This window comes from Gekko japonicus, unplaced genomic scaffold, assembly GCF_001447785.1.
Source record: "Gekko japonicus isolate JY-2015 unplaced genomic scaffold, Gekko_japonicus_V1.1 scaffold1241, whole genome shotgun sequence".
NCBI classification, from domain to species: domain Eukaryota; kingdom Metazoa; phylum Chordata; class Lepidosauria; order Squamata; family Gekkonidae; genus Gekko; species Gekko japonicus.
Genome location: NW_015170314.1, coordinates 22,010 through 31,521, shown reverse-complemented (window position 1 = coordinate 31,521; position 9,512 = coordinate 22,010). Strand labels below are relative to the sequence as shown.

Sequence of the window (9,512 nt, the reverse complement as noted above, 5' to 3'; positions counted from 1 at the left end):
GCCCCAAAATAGCCCTGCCTCTTCCTCTTGTGTAGCAAGCCCAGAATGATTTATGCAAGACAGCAAGACTTGCAGGATAAGAAAAACCACACATATTTGTTTCGCTAGATGGCCAGGGAAGGGCCACGGCTCAGAGGTAGAGCATCTGCTTGGAATGCAGAAGGTACCCGATTCAATCCCTGGTATCTTCAATTGAAAGGATCAGGAAAGAGGTAATGTGAAGGACCTCTGGCTGAGACTCCGGAGAGCTGCTGCCTGTCTAAGAAGACAATACTGACCTTGATGGACCGAGGCTCTGATTCGGTATAAGGCAGCTTCATTTGGGTCATTGTCTACTAACTGGGGTGATGGCTCAGTGGCAGAGCCTCTGCTTGGCATGCAGAAGGTCCCAGGTTCAATCCCCAGCACCTCCAGTTAAAAAATCCAGGCAGTAGGAGATATGAAAGACCTTGGAGAGCCACTGCCAGTCTGAGTAGACAATACTGCCTTTTTACGGACCAAGGGTCTGATTCAGTAGAAGGCAGCTTCATATGTGTGTTCATCTATTAACTGGGGCCATGGCTCAGTGGAAGAGCATCTGCTTTACATGCAGGAGGTCCCAGGTTCAATTCCTGGCATCTCCAGCTACAAGAACGAAACAGGAAGGGATGTGAAAGGCTTCAGCCTGAGATCCTGGAGAGCAGGGGTCATTTTGTAGAAAAAGAGCTAGGGGAACTCTTTAGCATAACTCATTAGCATATGCCACACACCCTGACATCACCGGAAGTGTGTCATAAGGCCACACCCCCTGACATCACCGGAAGTGTGTCATAAGGCCATAACACCCCGCCCCCAACGGTCCCGGCCGCCGGTGCCGGCCTTGCAGCTCCACTGCCGCGCCCCATGAGGGGCCCGGCGGTGGACCTGCAAGACCGGCGGGAGTGCAAGGAAGCCCCGCGAAGGCCCTCCCTGGTCCCAGGCAGGCAGGGGTGGGGAGAGGCAGGGAGGAAGCAACTTACCCTCCCTCTTCTCCTGCCTCCTCCTGGCTGAATGAGGGCCGGAAGCGGGGCGGCCGGAAGCAGGGGGCGGGGCTTCGTCATGTGCCCCGCCCCCCGTACCTCACCCGGGGGAACTGCGATCCCCCGCGATCCCCCCCGAAATGACCTCTGCTGGAGAGCGGCTGCCAGTCTGAGTAGACAAGACTGACCTTCATGGACCGAGGTTCTGATTCAGGGTGAGGCAGCTTCAAGTGTGAGCCGAGAACTTCCGGCCGGCCCACCTTGCTGCGTGATCGACGGAGCTTTTTGAGCTTCCCGCTGAGCCGGTGCGGCAACTGATGATTCATTGGCTTTATGATACGCTATAACAAACAATTCATTACAGCAAAATGGACTCGCCGTCATTAGCCCAACAGCCCCAAGCTTAATGTTGCATCCCGCAGCCTGGCTAATTCCGCTTGGCGGCGGATGTTGTGCATCATATTTTACACTGATGACACAACCTGTGCGGAAGAGACAGTGGAGACTGAACGGGTTGAGCTGTTTCCCCTGACATATCTACTCTTTGCAAAGAAGGGTGTTTGGGAAGGGCACGAAAGCATCTGCCTCTATTGTCAGAGCTCAGCTAACGGGGGCTGAAAGAGTGCTGTTCTCTTTGGTCCCCTTCCTGCCTCCCGTGCCCCTATCTGGCCATTTGCAGGTTTCGATCAACATTTCTCTGGCCCGCTTACAATGGATGGGAACAAGGCCCCTTAATAGGGATGTCAGAGTACAGCATTCACCTGCCTTGACAGCTGTTATGGAGCAAAGGAGTCCCTCCTCAGCAACGTGGATACATGTTGGCCATCCATTATGCACATTTGCAATTAGTCACTTGCCAGGGCCAGTGTTTTGCAGATTCACTGGCCTGCTGCCAGGGTGTTGGTGGGGCCGTGGCTGACTGGTAGAGAAGAAGAAGAGAAGAGATTGGGTTTATACCCTGCCCTTCACTACCCAAGGGACTCTCAGAGCGGCTTACAAACTCCTTTCCCTTCCCCTCCCCACAAAAGACACCCTGTGAGGTAGGCGGGGCTGAGAGAGCTCTGACACAAGCGGCTCTTTTTCAAGAACAGCTCTTGCCAGAACTATGGCTTGCCCAAGGTCATCCAGCCAGGTGCAAGTGGAGGAGTGGGGAATCAAACCCGGTTCTCCCAGATTAGAGTCTGCACACTTAACCACGACACCAAACTGGCTTGGCATACAGAAGGTCCCAGGTTCAATCCTTGGCATCTCCAGTTAAAAGGACCAGAGAGCAGGTGATGTGAACAGCCTCCTCCTGAGACCCTGGAGAGCGGCTGTCAGTCTGAGTAGACAAGTGTGACCTTGGTGGACCAAGGATCTGATTCAGGATAAGGCAACTTCATCTGGAGGATAGTCCACTGCCCCCTTCGTGGAAGCCAGCATCCTCAAATTCCTGCACAAATGTCAGCCAGTGCAGTCTAGTGGTTACTGTCATAAGTCAGTCTGTGATGAGGGCTCAGATTTCTCTGATGAAGAGCTACCTGCTAGCCCTCAGCCGGTAATTGAACAGCCAGTTGCAGCTGGCTCTGAGCCAGAAGGAGAACAACAAGAGATCAGGTTACCGGCTGATCAGGAATCACAGCCTACAGCTGAAACCGAGCCAACACCTTGTGGCCCTGAAGCAATAAACAAGTCACTCCCAGCTCACCCACACCCTTGCAGTGCTTACAGTTGCAAGAAAGGAGAAGAAGTGTGAGACTCATGGCCCGTCGTCAGCTGTCAATTAACGAGACAAATGAGTATGTTTAGGGTGACTGCCAAGGAATTGGCTGGGAGTTTATCTTGTTAAGACTTGGCAATAAATTCAGCTGGGAGGAGCAGCAGTTTGTGGATTAGACTTGGCAATTGGCTTTTCTGGAACTCCTTGATCCTAGACTGGACTTTGGTAAACTTGCTCATTGGAACCTTTCGCTTTTTGGACTGGACTTCCATTACTCTCTGCAACCTTGTCTGTGACCTGCTCTGCTGGACCCCAGCCTCTGCCTCAAGGAAGCTACATCTGTACAGTTAGTACAGTGGTGGCTCCATACTGGTGGAATGAGCTCCCGGAACAGCTCAGGGCCCTGTGGGATTTTCAGTTCTGCAGGGCCTGCAAGACAGAGCTCTTCCACCAGGCTTTTAACTAAGGAGCCGCACCATACACTGAGGGGTGCCCTGACTTTACTATCTTTCATCTCCTGCCTGTGCCCACCGCACAATAAGTCGAATGAACGGGCGTGAATACCATCAGAATATGCGGTCACCTTCAGCTGTATTATAAATAACCTTTGCTCTCGCTTTTTAGAAGATCATCATGTTCCAGCATTTTTAGGAGTATTTTAAATGAATGTTATTTTGTGTTTATGTTGTATGCAGGGGTCATTTCGTAGAAAAAGATGTGCAGGAGCTCATTAGCATAACTTATTAGCGTAACTTATTTGCATATTCCACACCCCCTGACATTACCGGAAGTGTGTCAGAAGGCAACACCCACCGCTCAGGCTCCACTGGACTGTTTTGGATTGCTAGCTATTGGGGGGGGGACGTGCAGATCTGTCATCACGGAGGAGGGAGAGCTTGTACCTGAATAAAACTTGATCTTAAAGGTGCCACTGGACTCTTTTGGAATACTAGGTATGGGGGGGGGGACGCACAGATTTGCCCTCACAGAGGAGGGAAAGCTTGTACCTGAAGTCGGGTGGGGTGGGAGCTCTGCAACTTACCTGGCTGCTTCTTGCTCCTTGTGGCCTGACTGAGGGCTGCTGGGAGCAGGGGGTGGGGCTTGTTGCATGTGCCCGCCTCCTGGGCTCCTTACTGCCGGAGCTCCGCTCCTGTGCGCTCCTGCAGGAAATGACCCCTGGTTTTATGACAGGTTTTAATTGTATTTATAGGAAATTCCATGCAAGCCGCCCTGAGCCCGCCTTGGTGGGGATGGTGGGGGTATAGACCTAAACAAATAAGACAGGGCTGCCAACTCCCAGTTGGGAAAATCCTGGAGACTTTAGGGGCGGAGCCTGGGAAGGGCAGGGTTTGGGGAGGGGAGGGACTCCAGAAGGGTGGAATGCCACAGAGTCCACCCTCCAAGCACCTGTTTCCTCCAGGGGACGTGATCCCTGCCGTCTAGAGATTGGTTGTAATTCTGGGAGGTCTCCAGGCCCTTTCCTGGAGGTTGGCCACCGTAGTATCAGATTATTGTTAGAGAGACCTGGATTCTCATTCAGCCACGAAGCTCCCTGGCTGATTTCAGGCCAGTTGCTCTTAATCTAACCTACTCTGCAGGGTTGTTATAAATATAAAACATGGAGTGGAGAACCAGGTGTGTTTTCCCTGAATCTCTTGGAGGAATGGTGGGGGGGTGCAAATGCCCTGACCAAATGGCAGTGGAAAGGGCCGTCGAGTCACAGCCATCTCACGGCCACCCTGGACTGCTTTCAAGGCAAGCGATGGACAGTGCTGAACACTGTCAGCTATGCTGCCATGAAGGTTGGGGAGCTTGGTCTGTCTCGGGTTAATTGCTATTGCTTTCACTGCATTCCTTTCTGTGCTTCCTCTGCTGTGCGCCGAAACGCTTATCTATACAGATGTGCAGGAGGGTGTTGTGGTGTCTGGGTTTTCCCCAGGTGTCGTGGGAGAGTGTTCGTTCTCGGCTTCAGCTACCTAACGGTCTCTAAGCCTTATCCCGCGCGTGGGAGGGTGCCTAATTGGCCAGGGCTGTGTGTGTGTGGGGGTGCATACGAATACCCTATACCCTATTATGCCCATGGGGCTGCCGCCATTCTTAACAGTGCCTATGTTACTGCATCTATAGCTCTGCAATAAAAGTATTACCCAGGGGTCTTGTTGTAGAAAAAGAGCTGCCGGAGCTCATTAGCATAACTCATTAGCATAACTTATTTGCATATGCCACGCCCCCTGGCATCACCGGAAGTGACAGAAGGCCACACCCCCTGACATCACCGGAAGTGTGTCAGAAGGCCCGGCTACTTACCCTCCTGCTTCATCCTCATTCCCAAACGGAATGAGGATCGAAGCAGAGGGCGGGGTAAAGAAGGGGGCGGGGCTTCACCACGTGACCGCCCCGCCCCCTAGAGGTTCTCTTCCGGAGCTCCGTACCTGAGAGCTCCCCCCGACTAGAGCCCTGGTATTACCGTTCCTGAATGCGTGTACTTAGTTGTTGGCTGTGGGTTCTGGCAAACACACATGAAGCTGCCTTCTACAGAACCAGACCCTTGGTCCATCAAAGACAGTGTTGTCTATTCAGACTGGCAGTTGCTCTCCTGGGTCTCAGGCTGAGGTCTTTCACATCACCTATGGCCTGGTCCTTTAAACTGGAGATGCTGGGGATTGAACCCAGGACCTTCTGTATGCCAAGCAGATGCTCTACCAACTGAGCCATGGCCTTTTCTGAGCCACGGTTTGCTATTTCCTTCTTCTGTGTAGCAACTCTGGACGTCTTTGGTGGTCTCCCATCCAAATACTGACCATGGATGACCATGGCTTAGCTTCCAAGATCTGATGAGACCAGGCTAGACTCTTGGGCTCAGGAAGCAATCCTGGAGGTTTTTTGTCATCTTTTGGGTGTGGAACAGCAGTCACTGTGGGTGTGGAGGGGGAGGTATTTGTGAATCCCCTGCATTGTGCAGGGGGTTGGACTAGATGACCCTGGAGGTCCCTTCCGACTCTATGATTCTGTGATGAGCTTCCAAGATCTGATGATAACAGGATAGCCTGGGCCATCCAGTTCAGGGCTCTTCCCATATCCTGTGGAGTAATTCGCATCCATCTCTACTATGAGCTTCTTGGGGCGGCCCCCTCTAGTCTGGGTTTGTTTTCTGCCTGGTGGCAGAAATGAACCTGGTCATTAGTTCTATTATGTCTCCTGGCGGTAATCAAAGAGTTTGCACATGCTAATCCCCGCGACACACAGGCTCTTGCGACAGGTCCCGGCTGCCTTTTGTACTGCAGGATGTGGGATGGTGCTCAGGCCTCCGCAATCGGTTGGGGACGCCACCGGAGACTGCGTCTCCCCAAAGACGTTGCCAGTCTCTCGGCCTCTTGCAAGACTTAGCGCTTGTCTCCGCACTTTATCAGGCCTCTGCAGGTAAGAGAGGAGATTAGCTGGCCACCGATAATGCAAACAAGTCTGTTTCTTGAAGATAGGCATCCCAGCCATCTGCTGGGACTGCGGTGCGCGCGCGTGCACACACACACACACACACACACACACACATACAGCACACACACACAGCACACATTGCTGAAGCTGGGTTGCCTTCAGTTTTGCAAACAGAATTCAACAGGGTGGTTCTACAGAAGGTAGTTTCAGACGCTAGCTGTGTTGGTCTGCAGCAGAAAAGCTAAATTCGAGTCCAGTAACACCTTAAATGTAAAGTTAAAGGTTCCCTTGCTCGAAAGCCAGTCGAATCCGACTCTAGGGTTGCAGTACTCATCTCCGTTTCAAAGCCGAAGAGCCAGTGCTGTCCGAAGATGTTTCCGTGGTCACGTGGCCGGCATGACTAAACACCAAGGCGCACAAAACTGTGAGCTGGCTCACACTGACTCAGCTTAGAGCGAACATTGACTATGTTCTATGCTACTGTGTTTAGCCTCCTGAAACTAGGCTCCGACTATGTAATTTTTGTGTTTTTTACTGTGTCATGTTAAGACTTCTGCTTAGCTTCAGTTCTCTTTTAGATTTCCGATTGGTTCTGCAACCCTCATCCTATTGTATTGTTTACTGAATACCCCAGGCTGCCCATTGTATTGACTCGCTTTGTGTAATCTGCCCTGTGTCCTGGTGAGAAAGGTGAACTATAAATGATGTAGAAGGAGGAGGAGATGTTGCTGCCGCCGCTGGAGTCAGATCTAGCAGTTCTGCAGAAGGCGTTACCAAGTTAGCATAGAAAGAGGGCAGACGGAAGCTGACCATTCAAGCATCCGATTCCTTCCATACCCTAAAAGAGTCACCTCGAAATCTGTACCAGTTTTAGGCCCCATGGCATAAGGGAAAACGCCAACAGCATTCTTTCTCATTACAGAATGCTGGCATCCTGCCAGCAGCGTTCCCTCTAAGCTGAGTTAGTGTGAGCCGACTCACAGTTTTTTAGCCTCTGGCTCACATATGTTTGTCTTAGCTCAGGAAGGGTGGCTCCAGAGCAATGCTCCCTCTAAACTGTGGAGTCTTGTGAGCAAAAAATTCTGCTTTGTGAGCTACTGGCATTAAAGTTGTGAGCAAGCAATTTGTCTACTGCATGAATTAGTTTGCTCTGGAGAAGCCATCTTTCCTGAGCCAAGACAAAAATGTGTGAGCCGGAGGCTTAAAAACTGTGAGCTAGCTCACACGAACTCAGCTTAGAGGGAACGTTGCTCCAGAGCAAACTAATTGATGCAGCAGCCCAATCGCTCACTCACAACTTTCATACCAGTAGCTCACAAAGTAGAATTTTTGCTCACAAGACTCCACAGTTTAGAGGGACCATTGCCTGCCAGCTTTGGACAATTCAAGAGGGGGAGCTCCGGGGTGAATTCACAGATGCATGTCCACCGCTTCATCGGACTGGCAGTGGGGAAACCGAGCGCAGTGGTGTAGCAAGAGAGTCCACAGCCCAATATTATGAAGGAAATGGACAGGGCTTTTTTTTGTAGAAAAAGCCCAGCAGGAACTCATTAGCATAATAGGCCACACCCAACAGCAGAAATTCATTTGCTTATTAGGACACACCCCTGACTGAGCCGGAGGCTTAAAAACTGTGAGCTAGCTCACACGAACTCAGCTTAGAGGGAACGCTGCTCCAGAGCAAACTAATTGATGCAGTAGCCAAATCTAGAGTTGCCAGGTCTGGGTTGGAAAATATCTGGAGACTTTGGGGGTGGAGCCAGGAGAGGGCAGGGTTTGGGGAGGAGAGGGGCCTCAGCATGGTACAATGCCATGGAGCCCACCCTCCAAAGCAGCAATTTTCTCCAGGGGAGCTGGTCTCTGTCAGCTGGAGATCAGTTGTCAAAGCGGGAGATCCCCAAGCCCCACCTGGAGGCTGGCAACCCTAGCCAAATCGCTCACTCACAACTTTCGTGCCAGTAGCTCACAAAGTAGGATTTTTGCTCACAAGACTCCACAGTTTAGAGGGACCATTGCCTGCCAGCTTTGGACAATTCAAGAGGGGGAGCTCTGGGGTGAATTCAAAGATGCATGTCCACCGCTTCATTGGACTGGCAGTGGGGAAACCGAGCACAGTGGTGTCGCAAGAGAGTCCACAGCTCAATATTATGAAGGAAATAGTCATTTGTGGACGTGCTTTTGGGTCCCAGACTCCCATGGGGCATGGTTGGAAGCTGAGTTACTCATCCAATGGCTGAGCCACTCATCTGATTAAAGATTTGGGGGGGTGGGGGTTAGCCATGTTGGTCTCAAGCAGCAGAACCACGTTTGAATCCAGCGGCACCTTTAAGGCCCACAGAGTGTTATTCAAGGTTTAAGCTTTCGTGTGCAGGCACACTTCTTCAGATTAAAGTTGTGCCTTGCCAATCCTCATTCCTTTTGTCTGCATTTATGGACTGAGACGCTTTGGCCCTGAGAATTCAAATAGTCTTTAAACAATCCAGATCCTTTCCCCCCTCCAATCCTCTAGCCTTCCTTCCTTCCTTCCTTCCTTCCTTCCTTCCTTCCTTCCTTCCTTCCTTCCTTCCTTCCTTCCTTCCTTCTCAAAGCCTTGGGAGGAGGGCCTACATGAGATCCTTCCTTTCTGAAGGTCAGCTCTGCTCCTCTGTCCCCACAAGCCCAAAGCAAAGTGGGTTTTCTGGGTTCATTGCATTCACGAACTGCCCCCACCACCACCACAGAGGGGGACTTTGCTGCAGGCTGGGTCTACAAAAGCCTTCATCTACTTAGGATTCCAGCTTCAGAGCTGCTCCTTCATGTCGGCAGGAAGAGAGGGGGAAAGAGGAGAAAAGGCTTTGCAAACAAAGGAAACCCCAGGGGAAGAAGAGCCGCTTTTTCCCCCTGTGTAGGAACAGAGGAAGAGATGGTGAGAGCATCTCTCCCTTCCCAGAGGACGGGGTTGGGGTAGGCACCGTAAGACACGGTTTGGCCTTATTGTTACGGGTGCTGCCTGGCCAGGTCCACATTACGATTTTCGTGGGCCCTGGACATTTTTGCCTTTGGGGGCCCCTCCCGTCATAATAATGTCAATACTAACAATTATTTTTGATATAACTTTAAATACGTTGACGTTTTAAAAACCTGTTTTAGGCAAAATGTAATAGATTTTTCTGGGCCCTAAAATTTGCTCTTTTTTCCTGATGTGGTGGTGGGGGGAACCCTATTTTCTTCGACCCTAAAGGTTCATTTTTTCCTTCTGGTTTTAAAATAGCTGAAAGGTAGAGACCCCGTCCCCTCGAGCCATTAACAACATCCTGTGCCAGCTGCATAAGGATAAGATCTATGGGCCGATCACAAGAACATATTACTGACTGACGGCCACCATCGTTTTAATAATAGGA

General features: G+C 51.2%; 1 non-coding gene across 1 annotated transcript; it reads left to right on the top strand.

The window, feature by feature from the left end:
- Window positions 1-551: 551 nt before the first annotated feature.
- On the top strand, window positions 552-623 carry TRNAV-UAC. The gene has a single exon. It is a non-coding gene; the product is annotated as a tRNA-Val (tRNA).
- Window positions 624-9,512: the final 8,889 nt, after the last annotated feature.